This window comes from Salmo salar, chromosome 22 (genome assembly GCF_965601325.2).
Source record: "Salmo salar chromosome 22, fSalSal1, whole genome shotgun sequence".
NCBI lineage: Eukaryota > Metazoa > Chordata > Actinopteri > Salmoniformes > Salmonidae > Salmo > Salmo salar.
This window is the reverse complement of record NC_138312.1, coordinates 32019128-32043206: the sequence shown is the minus strand read 5'-3', so window position 1 is coordinate 32043206 and position 24079 is coordinate 32019128. Positions and strand designations below refer to the sequence as shown.

The 24079-nt window shown below is 42.8% G+C and overlaps 1 protein-coding gene across 3 annotated transcripts in view; it reads left to right on the top strand.

The window, feature by feature from the left end:
* Positions 1-7191: 7191 nt before the first annotated feature.
* Positions 7192-24079, top strand: part of LOC106583145 (uncharacterized) — a 130546-nt gene continuing 113658 nt past the window's right edge. For 2 of the 3 annotated variants that reach the window (XM_082967484.1, XM_045705128.2), the window contains exon 1: positions 7192-7479. The gene's annotated coding sequence lies outside the window, so the exon portion shown is untranslated. Of the gene's footprint in view, positions 7575-24079 lie in introns of all 3 variants that reach the window. The other variant, XM_045705131.2, reaches the window with a different exon arrangement.

The following is a 24079-nucleotide window of genomic DNA, read 5'->3' as shown; positions in this document are numbered from 1 at the left end:
TAATATCCACCTTAGGTGGGTATGTAGCATAACACATATGTAACCTGTAAAAGAGAACGAGGGAGAAGAGAGGTTCTGACTAGAAGGAATACAGCTACGACCGGAAGGGACTTCTTTGTAGCAGGTTAGGAGAATTTACGCAGCAGGTTAGGATTATTAACGTGGCAGGTTAGGAGACTTAGGTTAAGAATAGGAAAAGGGTTACGGTTAGCTAAAGTGCTCTCCTAACATGCTACGAAAGCAACTTCCTTTCGTAGCTGTACTCACAACTGAGAAGAGAGACATCCATCAAGGAGAGGGAGGACAGGAAAGGTGAAAGTACAAAGATAGCACAAATTAAAGAGACATCATCTCTGCATTCCTCTCTCCATCTGGAGGAGCACAGAGGGATCATCCAGAATGTCATTGTTCTACTTGTTTGTGACATGGAGAGAGAGAAAAGTTGCTATTTTATTAAGCAGTAAAATGTAACAATATTACCTGTTTATGGTTTTTGTAGGTACCTGATTCCAATGCTGCCTCTACAGTACAGAGCATGAAAATAATTAATTGCAGGTAGGCATGTAGACTATATGTGACAAAACCACTAGAATACTTTTTCTGGGAACATCAAACTATTCTTCAAACTCCACATCACATCCTTTCTTCCTTTCTTAGGCCTTTGATCAAGGAGTAAAGGCCATTGACTGTTTTCCATTGTACTGAGAAGTGCTTCAGATCCGTATTACCTGGGAGTCGGCATCCTCCTCTCTGTGATCCTTTTTTGTTTGTTAATGCCAAAGGCAAATTTCCATTCTGGATGGACAATACAGTTGTATTCTATATATTATAATCTCTCTAAGCACCCTCTCCCAGCCCTGTCCTAAGCACCCTCTCCCAGCCCTGCCCTACTCCCTCCCCAATGCCCTCCGGATGGGGAACAGGTATCAGGCCCTTAAACCTCCAGGATCCATAAGTAATAACAGAGGAGGATGACATCACGCCTCCAGATTATGGCTTTGGTGAAGGATGATTTACAGCATGACACAGCTTGCTCAGAACATCTGCAATGCAATTGGGAGCACCACACGCCCTCTCTTCCCCTTATCCACCATGGAGTAAGGAGTTGGCCGCAGGTTGTAAAATTAATCAAAATGGCCACCTTAGTCAAACGTAATCCAACGCTACTTTTCTGCCTGTCCCTGTTATTTGGTCAACAGCTCCAGTACCACATACACATGCGCACACACACGCACAATACACACACACACACACACACACACACACACACACACACACACACACACACACACACACACACACACACACACACACACACACACACACACACACACACACACACACACACACACACACACACACACACACAAACAAATAACTAGCTTTTGGCATGGCACCGACTGCTAAGACGCTTCAGGAGGGCGGTCTTGTGTGCTAGCAAGGCAGATATCCCGAGTTTGCGTCAGGTATTGGCCAAATCGGGAGGAAGTGGTACTCGTTAAGCAAGCAGCGTGATGTCCTTTATACACACAGTTTCTGTATTCTGTTGCCTCTCTTTCATTCCTTCTAACATTCTCTTTCTTGCCCACCCTAATCTGCCTGATCTATCCTCCTGTCTTCATACATCCGAGGTGAGAGGATGTTGCTAAAAAGATGAGAAACCCTGAAAAATATGTTCCCTTGCATTGCTCTTGTCACGTCCTGACCACTAAAAGGGGTTATTTGTCATTGTAGTTTGGTCAGGGCGTGGCAGGGCGTGTTTGTTTCGTGTGTTTTGGTGTTTTTGGTTTAGGTTCTATTTCTATGTTTAAATCTAGTTTTCTATTTCTATGTTGGGTTTTTGGTAGGACCTCCAATCAGAGGCAGCTGGTTGTCGTTGTCTCTAATTGGAGGCCATATTTAGTTGAGGTTTGTTTCACTTGTGTTTTGTGGGTGGTTATTTTCTGTATAGCCTGGATGCCTTATGGAACTGTTTTTCGTCGTTTGTTTATTTTGTTTAAGTGTTTTCATCGAATAAATTAAGTATGAGCAGTTTACCCGCTGCGCCTTGGTCCTATCCTTACGACGCCCATGACAGCTCTATTCTTGTCCTAGTAGTACACAATGTACTGGCACATCAAGTTGACCATCGGATAAGAACATTTAATTGACTAAATGGTCAGGAATGCTAAGCCAGGCCATGTATTATACACAGGTCTATGACACATTTTCCCCATCTTCCATAACATTTTCCTTACACTCGGTTCTCTCTTCAATCCCCCTCAGTCTGGCCCTTTTCCTGTGGCATTTAAGAAGAAAGAGGAAGAGGAACACGCAGACAATAACAACAACAGTTATGCTAATCAGGCAGTGGGAGACAGCCTGGCTCTTGGGTAATTACTTAATAATTGTCTGGTCAACATTAAAATAATAGAATGTTTATGTATTCCATCTTGTCCTGGTTGTGTAAATGCAGCATGGTTGAAATGGTTCCTCTTTGTTTATAACACTTGTAATATTAATACAGGGCAGTGTGTGTGGGTTGGTCATTCTTTGTAATCCTAGCTTTTTACAATGGATTCATCTCTTTTATTGATTGTAAGTCACTGGAGGGAGTAACTATGCAATTAAAAGCCTGACTTGGGTCATGAGAAAGTGACTGTATGACTGGTATAGGGAGTAGTAGCGTTTAGGAAGGCTGAGGGGCAGGGGGGCGTAACAACCACAGCATACCCAGTCAGTCCCCTTGTTTCTGTCTCCTCCAACCAGACTAACTTCCTGCAATTTTACACATTTTGCCAAGGGCAAAGAGAACACTGTGCAGTTTTACAGATAATCTCATGCTATTCTACACATTTTTCCATGAGGCAAAGAGAAAATGTTGCTGTTTTATAGCTAATTTCCTGCAATTCTACCAGTGGAGGAAGGGGAGGACCATCCTCCTCAGCGAATTTCTTATACATTTAAATAGTCAAACATTAAAAAATACATCCTTGTTAGATAAAACTATACTAAATATATTCACGTCACCAAATTATTGATTAAAACACACTGTTTTGCAATGAAGATCTACAGTAGCCTCAGCAGCACTCTGTAGGGTAGCACAATTGTGTAGCTGGAGGACAGTTAGCATCTGTCCTCATCTGGGTAGATAGACTTCAACAGAAAACCTAGGAGGCTCATGGCTCCCACCCCCTTCCATAGACTTACACAGTAATTATGACAACTTTGGGAGGACGTCCTCCAACCTATCGGAGCTCTTGTGGCATGAATTGACATGTTGTCCACCCAATCAAAGGATCATAGAATGAACCTAGTACTGAAAGCATTACCTACAGCTAGCACTGAAGTGCATAAAAAGTGGTGAGTAGTTGACAAAGAAAAACAATAGTTGAACCATTTTGAACAAATCAATTTAATCCAAAATTAAGGTAAGCAAGAGCAAGATTTGTTTACGTTCACTTACGTAGCGAATGCAGCTAGCTAGTATAGCTTACACAAACACCCGGCTCAAACAGAGAGGGATGTTATGAGCCTACCGAGTGGCACGGCGGTCTAAGGCACTGCATCATGCTAGCTTCGTCACTACAGATCCTGGTTCGATCCCAAGCTGTGTTGCAGCCGGCCGCGACCTGGAGACCAATGAGGCGACGCACAATTGGCCCAGGTTAGGGGATGGTTTGTCCGGCCGGGTTATCCTTGTCCCATCGCGCTCTAGCGACTCCTGTGGCGGGCCGGGCGCAATGCACGCTGACACGGTTGCCAGGTGTACGGTGTTTCCTCCGACACATTGGTGCGGCTGGCTACCGGGTTAAGCGAGCATTGTGTCAAGAAGCAGTGCAGAGAGGGATGTTACGTTAGCTAGCTATCTATGGCTATCCAATACTGGAACTCTTCCAAGTTAAGATTTTGGTTTTATTAATTTATTGCCACCAGGGCCCGCCAGTGTATCTGCTAAACTGCTTTCTGACTGTACACTTTACCGCATGATTGTAGTGGGTTTACTAACGCGTTAGTTCTAGTAGCTATGCTGACTATGACGTGACAAAGATGTAGGCTGTGTGTAGCGGTTAGCAGCCATGATTTGAAGCTAAAGCTTGGAAAGGTTTATTCGCTTGGTCACAGACAGCTGACGTGTTGTCCACAAAAGTGAGAGAAGGAGATCGCGTAGATATTTGTGAGAAGGAATTATACATACAATGAGCAAAGTGATCATGCTGTTTTATGTGGCTGCTATGAAAGTGAACTGTGTTTGCGTGAGATTCATTCCGCTGATTCTGTTGAAAAACGTTTCTAAAACGGAAGCAAACTGAACAAAACGGGGATAATTATACCTACATTTTTCCAATAGAAACTCTAATTTGCAACTGTTGAGCTAATGATTACACCCTAGATAAGATAGATGCAGGCAAGAATGTGCAAGGCAGTATCAAATGTGTCACTGTCTGTCACCTTGATTACTCAAAATTCTCTCGACCTGTGCGCCAACGTTGTAAACTTTCAAAGCAACCTCATGATGGGTACAGGGAAAATTTGAGTATCATGTAGTAGCCTAAACCTATTGATGTTACATTGAGTTAGATGAACGGAATATGAATGACAGTCATCCAATATGCTGTAATAGAAATAAGGCCATGTTCATAAAAAATAATAATAATCCTCACTCATCTTAAATGGCACCGACCACCACTGTATTCTACACATTTTGCCATGGAGCAGAGAGGAACATGTGCAGTTTCATAGCTCATCTCATACTTTTCTACACATTTTTCCATGAGGCTGAGAGAAAAGTTTGCATTTTTAAAGCTAATTAAAGCTCAAATATACACTGAGTATACAAAACATTAAGAACACCTGCTTTTTCCATGACATTGAATCCAGGTGCATGCTATGATCCCTTATTGATGTCACTTGTTAAATCCACTTCAATCAGTGTAGAATAGATGAAGGGGTGGAGACAGGCTAAAGAAGGATTTTTAAGCCTTGAGACTATTGAGACATGGATTGTGTATGTGTGCCATTCTGAGGGTAAATAGGCAAGACAAAAGATTTAACCTCATAAGGATTTGCAGCATTTTTTAAAATTTGAGTGTAAAATGACATAACCAAATCTAACTGCCTGTAGCTCAGGCCCTGAAGCAAGGATATTCATATTCTTGATACCATTTGAAAGGAAACACTTTGAAGTTTGTGGAAATGTGGAAGGAATGTAAGAGAATATAACACAATAGATCTGGTAAAAGATAATACAAAGAAAAATGCAACTCAATATCCGGAATGTGTTCCTAATGTTTGGTATACTCAGTGTATAAAGATTAGCTGGCTACTCACTAGCATGTAGGATTGTGCTTGAGAGAGTGTTTATGAGACTTGTGTTCATTTTCTACAATGCCCACTTCCAGAAGTTGGTCATTATTAGTGGATGTGCATGGTTCTGATAATTTTTTTTACAAAAAGGGAATTTCATAGACAGAATTGAAAGCCAGATCAATGGTTATTGCAACAACAAAAAAACAAGTTAAACTATTGTCACGACTTCTACCGAAGTCGATGACGTCGGGCGGTGGTCGACGTCACCGGTCTTCTAGCCATCATTGATCCATTTTTCATTTTCCATTGGCTTTGTCTTGTCTTCCTACACACCTGGTTCCAATCCCATTCATTACATGTTGTGTATTTAACCCTCTGTTTCCCCTCATGTCCTTGTCAGAGATTGTTATGCTCATGATATTATATTGGTGCGTGACGGGTTCGTGTACCCACGTTTATTTTATTATGTACTTTGGTTTTGGAGGTTTTGTTTTACGTTATTAAACATCTCCATTTATACCAAGTTTGATTCTCCTGCGCCTGACTTCCCTGCCACCTACACAATCGGCATGACAACTATTTTGATAAAATAACTAAAATATGAATGGGTTTTATGGTTGTGGAAAGCTTATATTTTGCCAAGATATAATTTCACAAGCCCTGAATTAATTATATTTATTCACGACTGTTTTAAATGCAGTGTATTGAACTTTAATGGTGCAACAAAGCTTATTTAGAGAACTTAGATATATATAGATATATATCATGAATTGCCCATAAATTTGAAAAAATCGAGATATGATTTTTAGGACATATCGCCCAGCCCTAGTTGACTGTGATAAAGGCACTGGATTATGAGCAGTCTTGTTTGAACAAAGGAAGTAGGCAGTGGCATGGTGCATATAGCCATAGAAGCACAGTGACATATGCTTCAATTCAGTCATATTCGTGGCTTAATGCAGGTGTGGCTTTCAGTTATTTTTGGCAACCCATCCCATGAGAGAAAATGTCATTCCAGTTAATCTGTTCTGTTATATTTAATCAAATCTGACTAACCCAGTGCAACTGCTCGCTATGCATTATATCTGATGGTGTTTGCATATTTATATAAAAAGACAAATAATGTCTAGTTTGGAACACTGACAAGTAAAGAGCATTACAAATCTGATTGGTGGGCCTGGCTTCCCAGTGGGTGCGGTGGGGCCACCCACATGTGCCTATGCTCCTGCCTAAAACCACAACTTAAAGCAGCAGCCTTAGTAGAACATGCAGAGTCCAGTCCTGAACTGGAATGTGTTTTTATGACTGTGGTATGGTTATGGTTTTAATTCATTTGACTGCTTCAAGAAAGTCAGACATGTACATCTGCACAGCAGTTTCCCCCTTCTTGCTCTCGCATGCACACAAACACCCCCGACTGATGTGCGTCTGTCAAGCGCTACTCTGACCCATGTCAACCCATCTCAAACATACTTAGCACTTGTAAGAGTACACCTTCCACATCCTTACTGCATGGTCATAAAAACAATCCAAATCAAAACAATTAGCTGTGTGTCTGACAGATAGACAGGCAGGCAGTGATCTCATGTTTTATCATCTTCTTCCTCCCATCCTCCAATCGATATGAATTTATTTATTCCTTTCCAAAGAGGCTATGCTGGGCCATATCTCTTCTTTTCTGGTTTAAATGTATCTTCACTTCCTTCAACATAGTGTCATCCCATATGCCTAGTGCAAAACTCTGACTCTGAGACATAAATATCAAAATGGGTTAGCCTATACCATTGAGCTATAATAAGAGGCTTATACCTGGTGTTCTTACCTGATAAAGGTATAGCTGCAAATATTTCATGAACGCACGAGGTCTTCGCGCCATTGGCTGCTGACATGGGCGGGTAGAGCTTGCAATCCCAGGTCGGGACTGGGAGGGAGAGAGAGAAAATGAGACTGAAAAAAAGAAAAGGAAAACGAGGGAATTGTTTAGAACTCTCCTTCAGGCAAACGAACAAGTCTGGACTTACAGTACTGCAGCTTCTGCCCAACCTGAGCCAACGAGTCTGCCTGTGTTACAGTTAAATTAAACACGACTTTGATTATCGCTTCGCGGGACCTGGGATGCGCCACAATACTCTTTCTTCATAAACGTTATGCAGCAGAGGCGGCTATCTGACAAGGGACTGGAGTGACAGAGTAAATATACAGTTTGCTTATTAATTGAATAACTCTCAGTAGTTTGGAGGCAGAACAGGGAGCCGCGGGTGGATTGTTATGCTACAAGTGGAAAGGTGAGTGAGGACTTGAACTGTTGTCAGGTGAGGTCGTTGCCGTTCGTTGTGAGATGGGATGCTCTGCAGAGTGCAGGCCGGTAGGTCTACGCGTCCAGTTTCACTGGGGATTTTCTCCATGTCACTGATAAAGGAAACTATGATTTATTGGTCCAATTAAGGAGGAATTGCCGGAATGTTAGCCTCTCAGGCGCAAAGTTGTGGAAAGTCTTGACCATCCATTTTTGTTTTAAAAGTTGCTCAAATAGTTTGTATTAATCAATTTGATTATAAAGTGTGATTGCTGACGATTTCATTTAATCGTAACTGGGCTAAATGGGTTGTCAGTGTGGAGTCCAGACAGCTAGCGGCCTAGGACCACATTAAACAGCGCATCCTTAATAGCCTCTAAAATGTTGTCGTCACTAGTTACCCATATATATTAAAACTAGTAGATAGTGATAGCGTTGATGTCATCCACATATTCCTATGGAAAACTTCCAATCAATGACCGTACAGTATGAAGATAGGCAGAAACTGATTATCCAATAGAAATCCCAGATCATGCTTGTAGGCGATGTCATGGCGATGTTGGCTAACTAAACTCGTGCGCAGAAACACCTCTAATAGTCTTCTCGCACCGAACTGCGCATGTTTAGGCCGTCAAATCAAAGGCAAGCCTTCAATATAAAGTTGTTTTTGACTAAAATTATAACTTGTCAGTTTGTCACTTTCACAAGGTTGGAGTAATAACATGTTCAACTACTATCTAGGTTGTGCCTTTAGATTTTGAGAAAATTAACAACTAAGGAAGAATGTTTCACTTCTCTCGTTGATTTCTCTAATCCCAATCCCTGGCCAAGTCTGCTTGGTCCATTTCTCAATCGGAACTCTGTGTCTCGATGGCGCATCAAGCGAGCCATATTGCTGAATGGTGCTGAATCAAGGGGCCAAGGTCCGATCTAGAGAAGCACGGTTCTGACTGCTCCTACAGTGTTTCGGTACTGCAGTTTAACTGATGCCCGGCCCAGAAAGACAATTTACATACATGGCCACATAGAGAAGTCAGATTTGAAAATTGCTAATAAGACACTTTAGTCATCACCTTTATGCACAAAACATCCATTAAATTGTTCAACTAATTGTCGCTGAGGCCGATTTTGTTTTCCAGCACTCACAGCCGAAGATATTAACATTTTAAATTCATCCACTGTCTGTCATGTTTTTGGATGACGTACTGACGACGTCACTGTTCGCACTGCTAGCGCAAATACTCTGAGGCTTTTCTAATTATTTTAGGGGATTTTAATGAACACCTGATGCATCTGCTGATCGTTTTCCTCCTAGAACGAGTCAAAGCCCTCAAAATAGAAATATTATCACTACATTATGCAAGGATCTCTGTGTTGAGGATGCCTGGCGTCATTTCAATCCGGATGCAAAGGGTTATACCTGGACCAACAAAACTATGTCACGTAAATCTAGAATAGATTTATTCCTAATTTCCCCTTTTTTGTTACAATTTGTTCTAGATGTAGATCATCAGTTGGCTCCCTTTTCTGATCAACACTTGATTTCCCTGAATTTACAAGCTACTAAAAAATCAAAAAGGTACTCAAGGATATTGGAAATTAAACAACACACTTCTTAAAGATACTTCTCTCATTGGAAACATCACATCGTTAGCTAAATATATTTTTGCAAGAAAAGACTTGGGTCATGGAAGTAGATGGGAATTTTTCAAACATAAAGTCAGAGTGGTAGCCATTAAACACGCCAAAGAGCTGATGCAATTAAAGAACCTTAGAGAAAAAGAGATGATGAGCAATCTTGACAGTTTTCTAAAGAAAGATAATCTGTCTGAAGAAGAGGAGTCTGTATTCAAGTCGTTACAGCTAGAATTAGAACAGCTTTACACGGATCAAAGGGTGCCTTTGTAAGGTCAAGAGCAAAATGGATTGAAGAGGGAGAAAGAAACACTAGTTACTTTTTTGCACTTGAAAAGAGAAACTATAAAAGAAAATCTATAACTGCACTCAAAATTAATGATGTTTTATGCAAAGATCCAATTACAATATCATCATTTGTCAATTCCTTTTATGAAAACCTTTACAGCTCTCAATTTCAGGAAGATGGTTGTGAAAGCTACATTTGGCACATTCAGAATTATGTCCCTGTAATTGAGGATGATTTCCACTCAGTTTGCGATTCACCTGTGTCAATTGAAGAAATTAGAGAGGCTCTGAATTCAATGAAAAAAGAGAAATCTCCTGGCCCTGATGGCCTGTCAGTTGACTTCTATAGACAGTTTTGGGAGTTACTAGAAGACCTGATTTTTTATTTTTTTTTATGTTTCAAGATTGCATTAAAAGTGGGGAAATGGTATGCACTATGAAACAGGGCCTTATTTCATTGATTCCGAAGCCCGATAAAGACCCTTCTCTCATTGACAATTGGAGACCAATTACTTTATTAAATATTGATTACAAGTTGATTGCTCTGGTTTACACCAAAAGATTAAAGAAAGGAATAGATACCATTATAAATGAGACTCAAACAGGATTTATGAAGGGCCGTCACATAAGCCCTAACATTTGTTTAGTCTTGGACCTTATAGATTATTCAGATGCAATTGACTCAGATGCTGTCATATTTTGTCATATGTTGTCATATTTTTGGACTACTGTAAAGCCTTTGACACAATCGAACATGAATTTCTCTTTAGGTCTCTTAAACTTTTTGGATTTGGTGAAAATTTTATCAAAGTAATTTGCATGTTTTACAAAAATATAAATAGTTCTGTGTTACTAAACCTTAATACTTCCAAAAGATTCAGTATCAACTGAAGTGTACGACAGGGATGCCCAATTTTGCCATTTTTTATTAATTTTGGTTGTGGAAGTTCTATCTCTAGATATTCTGAATAATGCAAATTTGTATGTATTTTTAACAAAGAAATCAAAATTTCTCAACTGGTTGATGATACTACTCATTTCTTAAGAGACAAAGACCAGGTCGCCCATGCCCTTAATGCTATAACTGCATTTTCTATTGCATCAGGATTAAAACGGAATGTTTCTAAATGTGTAATCTTATGTTTATTTGACTCTGATGATAAATAAATATAAAATATTCCTGTAAAGGACTGTTAAATATTTAGGAATACATCTGTCAAAAAAACACTCAGTCAGACAACATTTGAATTTCTCTCCTAAAATTAAGAAAACGAAAAATATATTCAATAATTGGCTACAAAGAGATCTTTCTATACTTGGGAGAGAACCTCTGTCCAAGGCAGAGGGACTGTCTCGTTTTGTGTACCCCTCATTATCGTTATGTGTAAATTCTGCTACTTGTAAAGAGATCAATAAGACCTTTCTTGACTTCATCTGGAAAAATAAGTCTCACAAACAAAAAAATTCAGTCATTTCTAACAAAAGAGCTGAAGGCGGTCTAGAAGTGTTGGATTTTGTTGACATAAATAACACTTTCAAGATAAACTGGTTGAAAAGATGTTTGATCAATACTGATTCAATATCGTATTTCATTCCAAATAATGTGTTTAATAAGTCGGGAGGTCTTCAATTTTTACTGAAATGTAATTATATTCCTGAAAGATTACCTGCTAAATTGTCTAGGTTTCACCAACAAGCTTTAATGGCCTGGAAAATATGTTTCCTGCACAATTTTTCCCAACAAAAGCTCTTTTGTGGAATAATTCAGACATAACTGTAAGGAATAAGTCATTGTTCTACCCCAGCTGGCATGAGAGGAATATTGACTTTGTTCTTGATGTTTTCGACAACAAGGGTAATATTCTCACATATGAACAATTTATAACATTGACAGAGTTTCCAATACTTTTCAGAGAGTTTATTTCTGTGATCAAAGCCATTCCTAGTGGCAACTACACTAATGAAAACTCATCTTTGCTTTGGTAATGATCACAAAATATATCCAGAACTCAGATTGGACGTTTTTCTGGAACATGCTTATTCCTGACATTGTCTGGAAAAATGTATGGTTAAGGCCTTGCAAAATTTTACATAAGATATATCCATGTAATTCTATGTCATTTGTGGAAAATAAGGTGAGAATCTGTCTCACTTGTTCTTTGAATGTAAACCTTGAAAAATACTTATTTACCATTATGAACACTACCTATGTTTTTGACATGAAAGATATAATAAGTTACTATTGCAATGATAACAAGACCACTGAAATGATTGTGAATTTTTTTCTTCTTGTTGCCAAATACTTCATACACAAACAAAAATTCCCAAATTCTATACCAAAATTACACATTTTTTGATTGAATTTAACTATTTTATTAAAACATTAACCCTAGTGAACAATAACAAGAATAACATTTTCCTAAATCATTATAATAAGATTTTTTCAGTGATTACAATTTCACTAGAATTGTTTATTTTTCTATATTTTTTGTTTGTTCCAGTATTTTCTCGTTAATACCTGCGTTCTGTTTTGTATGATGTAAGAATGTAAATTGTTGATCTGTATTTTGAATAATAAATACCTATTTTTTTAAGCACTGAGTGCTAGCGCGCATGTGATGTTGGTCCATGTAAACCGGATGCAACCTTGATATAGACCGTCTATGAATCGGCGTATGTAAACGGGATCAGATTACCTTGTAATACCTCAGTGGGCTGAATGGCACACAAAAAATCGCCAAGAATCATGGTGAAAGTGACCGTAACTAGCAAAGGATCTTGGTCGATGTAGTCATTTTCATCCTGCCAGAGAGAGTCAATCGGGGTCTCCTCATAGCCTGCCGGCCCATGATTGGTCTGTGTCAGCATGTGATCCTTAGTGACGACAAATGTAGTAGTCAGAATGGATCACTATTTAATGAAATATATGGATTCGTAGCAAACTTTAAAATAATTCACCATGGGGATCAAACTTGATCATAATGAATACATTTTAGAGCTCAAAACGCCCCCCCCCCCAAAAAAAATGTTTGGCTCTTCTGACGATCGTAATTTTCATAGGCTTTCTAGGGCAGACCAGGGCTTTTGGCACCACTAGGTTCAATCAAATCAAATTCTATTTGTCACATGTGCCGAATACAACAGGTGTAGACCTTACAGTGAAATGCTTACTTACAAGCCCTTAACCAACAATGCAGTTGTAAGAAAATACCTTAATAACTTCTTAGGGCTCAAATCCCGTTAACGGGATTAATTTGACAACAGACAGTGAAAGTGCAGGGCGCCAAATTCAAACAACACAAATATCATAATTAAAATTCCTCAAACATTCAAGTATTATTCACCATTTTAAAGATAAACTTCTTGACAATCCAACCACAGTGTCCGATTTCAAAAAGGCTTTACAGTGAAAGCACACCAAACGATTATGTTAGGTCAGCACCTAGTCACAAAAAAAACATACAGCCATTTTCCAGCCAAGTCACAAAAAGCAGAAATAGAGATAAAATTAATCACTAACCTTTGATCTTCATCAGATGGCACTCATAGGACTTCATGTTACACAATACATGTATGTTTTGTTCGATAAAGTTCATATTTATATCCAAAAATCTCAGTTTACATTGGCGCATTATGTTCAGTAATGTTTTGCCTCCAAAACATCCAGTGATTTTGCAGGGAGCCACATCAATTTACAGAAATACTCAGCATAAACGTTGATGAAAGATACAAGTGTATTATATAGAATTAAAGATACACTTCTCCTTAATGCAACCGCTGTGTCAGATTTCAAAAAAGCTTTACGGCAAAAGCACACCATGCGATAATCTGAGTACAGTGCTCAGTCCACCAAAACAAGCCATACAGATACCCGCCCATGTTGTGGAGTCAACAAAGTCAGAAATAGCGTTATAAATATTCACTTATCTTTGATGATCTTCATTGGAATGCACTCCCAGGAATCCCAGTTCCACAATAAAAGTTAGTTTTGTTCTATACAGTCCCATATTTATGTCCAAATACCTCCTTTTTGTTCGCGCGTTTAGTACACTAATCCAAATGCGCATGGCGCGAGCACAAAGTCCAGACAAAAAGTAAAAAATGTTCCATTACAGTTTGTAGAAACATGTCAAACGATGTATAGAATCAATCTTTAGGATGTTTTTTTATCATAAATCTTCAATAATATTCCAACCGGACAATTCCTTTGTCTTTAGAAAGGAAAGGGAACGCAACTCACGCTCACGGGCCGCGCGCGAGATTTAGCTGATGACATTCTGCCAGACCCCTGATTCAAAACAGCTCTTATTCTCTCCCCCTTCACAGTAGAAGCCTGAAACAATGTTCTAAAAGACTGTTGACATCTAGTGGAAGCCCTAGGAAGTGCAATATGAACCCATTTACACTGTATATTGGATAGGCAATCACTTGAAAAACTACAAACCTCAGATTTCCCACGTCCTGGTTGGATTTTTCTCAGGTTTTCGCCTACCATATATGTGTTCTGTTATACTCACAGACATCATTCAAACAGTTTTAGAATCTTCAGAGTAGAGGTCGACCGATTATGATTTTTCAACGCTGATACCGATTATTGGAGGGCCAAAGCGGCCGATACCGATTAATCGGCCAATACATTTTTTTTGTTATTTTTTTTTGTAATAATGACAATTACAACAATACTGACTGAACACTTATTTTAACTTAATATAATACATAAATACTATCAATTTAGCCTCAAATAAATAATGAAACATGTTCAATTTGGTTTAAATAATGCAAAAACACTAGCTAATTTTTGCTTTCATACATTTTTACAATATAGACCATTTTTACTTTCTGGCTGTGGTAACTAGTGGAAACCCTGAAACAGCCAGGGTAGGGACCCCATTAAGCATGTTTCTTAGGCTCAGGGGCGGACTGGGACCACACTGGCCCAATTGTTTTCCTCGTGGTATCCTACACCGGACCATTTTTTTCCTCATGGCCCCATTATTAGTCTTCCAAGTGGCACAGCAGTCTAAGGCGCTGCATTGCAGTGCTAGAGGTATCACTACAGACTGGGCGTGATCGGGAGTCCAATAGGGCGGCGCACAATTTTCCCAGCGTCGTCTGGGTTAGGGGAGGGTTTGGCCGGGGTAGGCCGTCGTTGTAAATAAGAATTTGTTTTTAACTGACTTGCCTAGTTAAATAAATCAAATATTTATTAGCCAAGTAATGATCATTTTGGCAAAAAAAAACACAACATAGACATGCCCACTGAGTCAGCCAGTCCGCCCCTGTTTAGGGTACTCACTTAGTGAAAGTGCATGGTATACTATCTACATCTTTTTATATGGAGTATGCTTCTTTGTTTTATTCATGTTTGCTCTAGCCTCTATAGTGGGTGCTTAACACAGAAAGCTATGCCTATGTCTATCAATCAAGCAAAAACAATTCTTTCCTGAGACAAAAGCACTTGAATGAGACCAGACAACTGATCAGCATCTTACTTGTCAAATTATGCCATAATTGTTTTTAAATCAGGTTTTTGATATTGCCGAACTAAGGTCCAAGGCCTGTTCTGATTCAGAACAGGATGTCTGTAGTCAATGTTCAGTCTTTGTTCTCTCCACATTGGTATGGTATTCTGTGACAATTATTGTATCGTTGCAGTGTTTTGCAGTGTTTGACTCAGGTGATTACATAAGTAATGGCCTTGTCTGCTTGGCGACATTACATATTTCACACTCTGTAAAAGTCTTAAAAAGAAGAGATTTCACACTGATGACTGACGCCCTTCAACGTGCGTACCCATTGTGGGAACTGGTGTCAATGGCTTTTATTTCAAGACGTTTATTTACAGAGGTAAATCAATTGTAGCCGATATATATCAGGCTGGGGGTAATGGAGCTAGGCAGCAGGCTCAATCCACCCCTGTCTAAGTAATAGTAGGGGGAAACTACAGCCAGGCCTAGGGCTATATGTTGGCAGAGGTTTGTTCTCAGGTAGGTGGGATGGATGGAATGTGGTGGCTGAAGCTTCCTCTGACATAATAAATCTCCTGCTAATGGCAGGGTGGTGCTTTTCTGACTCATACCATTTAAACCATGCTAGTTTCTTTGTTGTGCTGGACTATCATTTGTTAAGCTGCTGAAATAAACTTTCCAATTCCAGCACATCAAAGAGACTAGCACTACATCCTGTAGTTATATGTCTGCCAGATCCAATGAGAACTTTAATTGGCAGTGCAAAGCCCTTCCTCTCCCTCTGTTCCCTCATCTCTGTATTTTTTCTCCCACTCCCTCTCTCCATCTCACTTTCTATATGTTCCTCTTTCCCCATGAGGCTTTCTTTCTCTCGCTCTCTCTTTCCCCTCATTCCATCCCTCTCTGTGAGCTGTTGTGAATTTACTGTGGGTTTTGCTATTTGCAGCTTTTCTACCTCCCCCATCGCCACAGTGATTGACACCCAAATTCTCCTCTTTCTCTGAAGTGTCTGGTTTTCCACCTTACCTTCTCTCAATAGTCACTTTCCTCTCTCTCTCGTCCTCTCCAGCCTTCACCCCTCTTTACTCTATCCTTCTTTTTTTGTTCTCCTCCTCATTCATGGTTTATTTGCTGCTTCTGGCATGCTGCTCTTCTGGGCTGCGTTTGTGTTGAGATCTGGACTGTTACCAAGGGTGCCATGCCTGTGGAAGGGAAGGCTACTGTCTTTGATGTGTGAGTCCATCTTGGTTTTGTCGGGGAGCTGAATCTATTGTCTTCAGGGAGCTTCAGAAGAGAAATGAGGTAAAGCAGAGGTTATTAAAAGGTCTGTATGGAGGTTGGGGAGGTCTAGACAGTGGTATGGAACTGATGTGACTCATGTTTTTATGTGGGTTTAGTGTTTGATATCGAAAGGCTGGGTCTTAAGTGGTTGTTAATGTCTCATGGAATATGAAACAAGACAAAGGCCAACATCTGGAGAGGAAAGAATCTCTTTGTATGTTTGTCTCGGTCCTTTCTCTGTGTCTATGTGGGGAAAGTGACACATTTGAGCAGATGTTCTTGCAGTGAGACAGGTAAAGATGCACCAGAGACAGGGAAACTTAAGAGTTTAAAGAAATGCAGAAATGTAAACATTTCTTACAAGTACAAAAGTCTTCAAGCTTGAGGTTCATAAAGTCACTGACACTATTAATTTGCTACATCTTCCTCCCCAGGGGCATGTTGGGAGCTTGTGAGCAAGCAGGTTATGAACTTCTCTAAGACAATTGATCAAAATGGAGTCTCTTTGTTTGGCTTGGCTAATAAGAGTGTGTGGATATGATCAAGCTGAGGCTGAGCTTCCAGACCAAGGTGAGGAAAAGACAGTTCTAAGCAGAGGCGGTTGGAGGCTCATTGACTGGCTCACCTGTCCAGAAGATGAATTCAGCAGAGAATACAAAGCAGAGCCCAGCCTTAGTATACTTGCCCCGGACGGGCAATGCTGCCGCCCATCAGGTGCGCTCACTGCAGAACACTTCAGTCTATCATTGAACCCCACTGCTAAGAAGAGAACACGTTGTCCTCTCATCCCCTTCTGTCCCAAAGACAAGCGCTATAACTAAAGGTAATATCTTCATTGTTTTGTTAGATGGCTGTGGCTCTCTGAGAGAATGGGCTATTGTCGAATGTCCTCGTCCGTTCTGTTCCCCTTTTTAGCGCCGCCGGTGTTCACTTGCTACTACTGTTCCACTCTCTCTTTTTCCACATCTTTCCTTCTGTCATTTTTCCATCTTGTATCAACTTCACTTTTCAGAATACATTGACAACAGTATCACAATATTTTTTTCCGATGGCATAAATGAAAATGCGAAACAGACCAAACTTTTGTCCTTTAAAAATCTGCTTTATGTAAAATATTGTGCGCTATATCTTGGAAAATAAATAAATGTGACTCTGGAGGACAACATAATGATGTTTGTTTCCAACATTAGGTCTGTTTTCCTAAGAAGTTAAATCTGCTTCGTGTTTTGTTTCCTTGCCACGCTACTAACGAGTATCGTGATATTGGTATAGTCCCAGCCCTACTCTCCTACCCCCCCTGCCTCTGTCTCACTCTGTCGCTCTCACCCAGCCTCGGTCTCTCTCACCCCCTGCCTCGGACACTCTCACCCCTGCCTTGGCATCTCTCATCCCCTGCCTCACCAAGCAACACAGTTCAGTCAGTTAGTGGTCTATTAAGTCAGCCCATAGCAGACTACAGTATGTGAGCGGAGTTGAGCGGTCAGAAATCCTGCTCCATGAGCGGTGCTCTGAAGCTCCACATACTTTTCACCCGCTCCGCTAAAAAACGCTCCTCCTCGCTCACAGGAATAAAACTTCCTCTCCGAATTTGCTCCATTCATTAAAATCACAATTTATGAATTTATGAACCGCTCATCATTTCAAATAGGCTACATTTCATATCAAATCAAATCAAATTTTATTGGTCACATACACATGGTTAGCAGATGTTAATGCGAGTGTAGCGAAATGCTTGTACTTCTAGTTCCGACCGTGCAGTAATATCTAGCAAGGAATCTAACAATTTCACAACAACTACCTAATACACACAAGTGTGAAGGAATGAATAACAATATGTACATATTAATATATGGATGAGTGATGGCCGTGTGACATAGGCAAGATGCAGTAGATGGTATAGAGTACAGTATATACAGATGAGATGAGTAATGTAGGGTATGTAAACATTATATAAAGTGGCATTGTTTAAAGTGACTAGTGATACATTTATTACATCCAATTTTTTATTATTAAAGTAGCTAGAGATTGAGTCAGTATGTTGGCAGCAGCCACTCAATGTTAGTGATGGCTGTTTAACAGTCTGATGGCCTTGAGATTGAAAAACAGCTTCTGTCTCTTGATCCCAGCTTTGATGCACCTGTACTGGCCTCGCCTTCTGGATGATAGCGGGGTGAACAGGCAGTGGCTCGGGTGGTTGTTGTCCTTTTTGGGCTTCCTGTGACATCGGGTGGTGTAGGTGTCCTGGAGGGCAGGTAGTTTGCCCCTGGTGATGCGTTGTTCAGACCTCACTACCCTCTGGAGAGCCTTATGGTTGTCGGCGGAGCAGTTGCCGTACCAGGCGGTGATACAGCCCGACAGGATGCTCTCGATTGTGCATCTGTAAGTGTTTTCGGTGACAAGCCAAATTTCTTCAGCCTGCTGAGGTTGAAACTTTCCACCTTCTTCACTACTGTCCCGTCGATGTGGATAGGGGGGTGCTCCCTCTGCTGTATCCTGAAGTCCACAATCATCTCCTTTGTTTTGATAACGTTGAGTGTGAGGTTATTTTCCTGACACCATACTCCGAGGGCCCTCACCTCCTCTCAGTAGGCTGTCTCGTCGTTGTTGGTAATCAAGCCTATCACTGTTGTGTCGTCTGCAAACTTGATGATTGAGTTGGAGGCGTGCATGGCCACGCAGCCATGGGTGAACAGGGAGTACAGTAGAGGGCTGAGAATGCACCCTTGTGGGGCCCCCGTGTTGAGGATCAGCGGGGTGGAGATTTTGTTTCCTACCCTCGCCACCTGGGGGCGGCCCGTCAGAAAATCCAGGACCCGTCAGAAAATCCAGGACCCAGTTGCACAGGGTCTCAAGCTTAATGACTAGTTTGGAGGGTACTATGGTGTTAAATGCTGAGCTGTAATCGATGAACAGCATTCTTACATAGGTATTCCTCTTGTCCTGATGGGTTAGGGCAGTGTGATTGCGATTGCATCGTCTGTGGACCTATTGGGGCGGTAAGCAAATTGGAGTGGGTCTAGGGTGTCAGGTAGGGTGGAGGTGATATGATCCTTGACTAGTCTCTCAAAGCACTTCATGATGACGGAAGTGAGTGCTACGGGGCGATAGTCGTTTAGCTCAGTTACCTTCGCTTTCTTAGGTACAGGAACAATGGTGGCCCTCTTGAAGCATGTGGGAACAGCAGACTGGGATAGGGATTGATTGAATATGTCCGTAAACACTCCAGACAACTGGTCTGCGCATGCTCTGAGGACACGGCTAGGGATGCCGTCTGGGCCGGCAGCCTTGCGAGGGTTAACACGTTTAAATGTTTTACTCACGTTGGCCCCGGTGAAGGAGAGCCCGCAGGTTTTGGTAGCGGGCCGTGTCAGTGGCACTGTATTGTCCTCAAAGCGAGAAAATAAGTTGTTTAATTTGTCTAGAAGTTGTTTAATTTGTCTATTAAACAGCATACGATGCAATCGGAATGTATTCAGACCCCTTGACTTTTTCCAAATTTTGTTACGTTACAGCCTTATTATGAAATTGATTAAATAAATAAAAAATCCTCATCAATCTACACACAATACCTCCCAGCTGCCCACTGCACTGAGGATAGGAAACTCTGTCACCACGGATAAATCTACTGTAATTGAGAATTTCAATAAGCATTTTTCTACGGCTGGCCATGCTTTCCACCTGGCTACCCCTACCCCGGTCAACTGCCCTGCACTCCCCACAGCAACTCGCCCAAGCCTCCCTGAGTTCTCCTTCACCCAAATCCAGATAGCTGATGTTCTGAAAGAGCGGAAAAATCTGGACCCCTACAAATCAGCCGGGCTAGACAATCTGGACCCTTTCTAAAATTATCTGCCGAAATTGTTGCAACCCCTATTACTAGCCTGTTCAACCTCTTTCGTGTCGTCTGAGATTCCCAAAGATTGGAAAGCAGCTGCGGTCATCCCCCTCTTCAAAGGGGGGGACACTCTTGACCCAAACTGCTACAGATCAATATCTATCCTACCCTGCCTTTCTAAGGTCTTCGAAAGTCAAGTCAACAAACAGATTACCGACCATTTCGAATCCCATTTCGAATCCCATCCCTTCTCCGCTATGAAATCTGGTTTCAGAGCTGGTCATGGGTGCACCTCAGCCACACTCAAGGTCTCTATGGGGGTGCCACAGGGTTCAATTCTTGGGCCAACTCTCTACTCTGTATACATCAATGGTGTCGCTCTTGCTGCTGGTGAGGCTCTGATCCACCTCTACGCAGACGACACCATTCTATATACTTCTGGCCCTTCTTTGGACACTGTGTTAACTACCCTCCAGACGAGCTTCAATGCCATACAACTCTCCTTCCGTGGCCTCCAAATTCTCTTAAATACAAGTAAAACTAAATGCATGCTCTTAAACTGATCGCTGCCTGCATGTCACGTCCTGGCCAGTATATAAGGTTAATTGTTTTGTAGTTTGGTCAGGGCGTGGCAGGGGGTATTTGTTTTATGTGGTTCGGGGTGGTGTGTTTGTGTAAAGGGTGTTTGATTTAGTATTTCCGGGTTTTGGTTTATGTTTAGTTAATTCTATGGTTAGTCTAGGTTGTGTGTTTCTATGTTTGGTTGATTGGGGTTGGGACTCTCAGTTGAAGGCAGGTGTTGTCTATCTGCCTTTGATTGAGAGTCCCATATATTAGGGTGTGTTTGTATGTGTGATTTGTGGGTGATTATTCTGTGTATAGCCTTGTGCCTTACCAGACTGTTTATTTGTCGAGTGTTCGTTTTTTTGTGTTTTGTATGTTCATTTTTGAGATTAATTAAAAATCAAGATGAGCATTCACGTACCTGCTGCGTTTTGGTCCTCATTCACCGACAACAGCCGTGACAGAATCACCCACCACCAAAGGACCAAGCAGCAGAGGAAGGAGCAGACGGAGTTCGAGTTGGACTGGCGGGAGAAGTGGACTTGGGAGGAAGTTCTGGACGGGGCCGGACCCTGGCATCAGGCTGGGGATTATCGACGCCCGCAGGGGGAAATTGAGGCAGCCAAGGCAGAGAGGCGGTGGTACGAGGCCAAGTACGCGCTGAAGGAGAAGCACGAGAGGCACCCCCAAGAAAATTTTTGGGGGGGGCACACGGGTAGTTTGGCTAAGCGTAAGAAGAGCCGGAAGCCAGCTACTCGTAGTTATATGGAGGAGCGTATGGGTTGGAGAGCGCTATGTTTCGCTGAGGAGCGCACTATCTCACCCATACGCACGCACAGTCCGGTGCGCGTTATTAAAGCCCCTCGCAGGTGCCGTGCTAGAGCGGGCATCCAGCCTGGTAGGAGGATGCCTGCGCAGCGCATCTGGTCGCCGGTACGCCTCCGAGGACCAGGCTACCCAACTCCCGCTCTACGCACGGCTACCATCAGGCCCCTGCACAGCCCAGTCTGCCCTGTACGAGCACCCCGCTCGTACAGGGCTACTAGTTCCATCCAGCCAAGGCGGGTTGTGCAGGAGGTAAGATTTAGACCGGCTGTGCGCCTCCATAGCCCTGGGTTTCCAGCTCCTGTCTCTCGTGCGGACCCGGAAGTGCGTCAACCCAGTCCGACTCGTCCTGTTCCCGCTCCCCGCACTAGCCTGGAGGTGCGTGTACATAATCTGGTAAGCCCAGTACCAGCACCACGCACCAGGCTACAAGTGAGTCAACCCAGCCTCGCCAGTCAACAGTCTTCATCAGAGCTGCCCGCCAGTCAACAGTCTTCATCAGAGCTGCCCGCCAGTCAACAGTCATCATCAGAGCTGCCCGCCAGTCAACAGTCATCATCAGAGCTGCCCGCCAGTCAACAGTCATCGTCAGAGCTGCCCGCCAGTCAACAGTCATTGTCAGAGCTGCCCGCCAGTCAACAGTCATCGTCAGAGCTGCCCGCCAGTCAACAGTCATCGTCAGAGCTGCCCGCCAGTCAACAGTCATCGTCAGAGCTGCCCGCCAGTCAACAGTCGTCAGAGCTGCCCGCCAGTCAACAGTCGTCAGAGCTGCCCGCCAGTCAACAGTCGTCAGAGAGGTCAGACTGCGCTGAACTGCCGGAGTGGTCAGACTGCGCTGAACTGCCGGAGTGGCCAGACTGCGCTGAACTGCCGGAGTGGCCAGACTGCGCTGAACTGCCGGAGTGGCCAGACTGCGCTGAACTGCCGGAGTGGCCAGACTGCGCTGAACTGCCGGAGTGGCCAGACTGCGCTGAACTGCCGGAGTGGCCAGACTGCGCTGAACTGCCGGAGTGGCCAGACTGCGCTGAACTGCCGGAGTGGTCAGACTGCGCTGAACTGCCGGAGTGGTCAGACTGCGCTGAACTGCCGGAGTGGTCAGACTGCCCTGAACTGCCGGAGTGGCCAGACTGCCCTGAACTGCCGGAGTGGCCAGACTGCCCTGAACTGCGGGAGTGGCCAGACTGCCCTGAACTGCCGGAGTGGCCAGACTGCCCTGAACTGCCGGAGTGGCCAGACTGCCCTGAACTGCCGGAGTGGCCAGACTGCCCTGAACTGCCGGAGTGGCCAGACTGCCCTGAACTGCCGGAGTGGCCCGAGTGGCCAGACTGCCCAGACTGTCCCGAATTGCCAGACTGCCCAGACTGTCCCGAATTGCCAGACTGCCCAGACTGTCCCGAATTGCCAGACTGCCCAGACTGTCCCGAATTGCCAGACTGCCCAGACTGTCCCGAATTGCCAGACTGCCCAGACTGTCCCGAATTGCCAGACTGCCCAGACTGTCCCGAATTGCCAGACTGCCCAGACTCTCCCGAATTGCCAGACTGCCCCGACTGCCCCCCGGCGATGGCAGACTGGTCCGACTGCCCCTCGGCGATGCCAGAGTGGCCCGACAGCCTGGAACGGCCGGAGCCAGAGCCACCTCCAGAAATAGGTGGGTTGGGGAGGGGGGGTGTAGCACAGTGCCGTCGTTGACGGCAGCCACCCTCCCTTCCCTCCCTTTAGAAAAGGGGACTTTTTGTTGGTGTTGCTTGGGGTTATTTTTTGTTAAGGTGCTTCTGGGGTAGCACCTTTAAGGGGGGGGTACTGTCACGTCCTGGCCAGTATATAAGGTTAATTGTTTTGTAGTTTGGTCAGGGCGTGGCAGGGGGTATTTGTTTTATGTGGTTCGGGGTGGTGTGTTTGTGTAAAGGGTGTTTGATTTAGTATTTCCGGGTTTTGGTTTATGTTTAGTTAATTCTATGGTTAGTCTAGGTTGTGTGTTTCTATGTTTGGTTGATTGGGGTTGGGACTCTCAGTTGAAGGCAGGTGTTGTCTATCTGCCTTTGATTGAGAGTCCCATATATTAGGGTGTGTTTGTATGTGTGATTTGTGGGTGATTATTCTGTGTATAGCCTTGTGCCTTACCAGACTGTTTATTTGTCGAGTGTTCGTTTTTTTGTGTTTTGTATGTTCATTTTTGAGATTAATTAAAAATCAAGATGAGCATTCACGTACCTGCTGCGTTTTGGTCCTCATTCACCGACAACAGCCGTGACACTGCACCTGCCCGCCCGTCCAGCATCACTACTCTGGACGGTTCTGACTTAATATATGTAGACAATTACAAATATTTAGGTGTCTGGTTAGACTGTAAACTCTCCTTCCAGACTCACATCAAACATCTCCGATCCAAAGTTAAATCTAGAATTGTCTTCCTATTTCTCAACAAAGCATCCTTCACTCATGCTGCCAAACATACCCTTGTAAAACTGACCATCCTACTGATCCTCGACTTCGGCGATGTCATTTACAAAATAGCCTCCAATACCCTACTCAAGAAATTGGATGCAGTCTATCACAGTGCCATCCGTTTTGTCACCAAAGCCCCATATACTACCC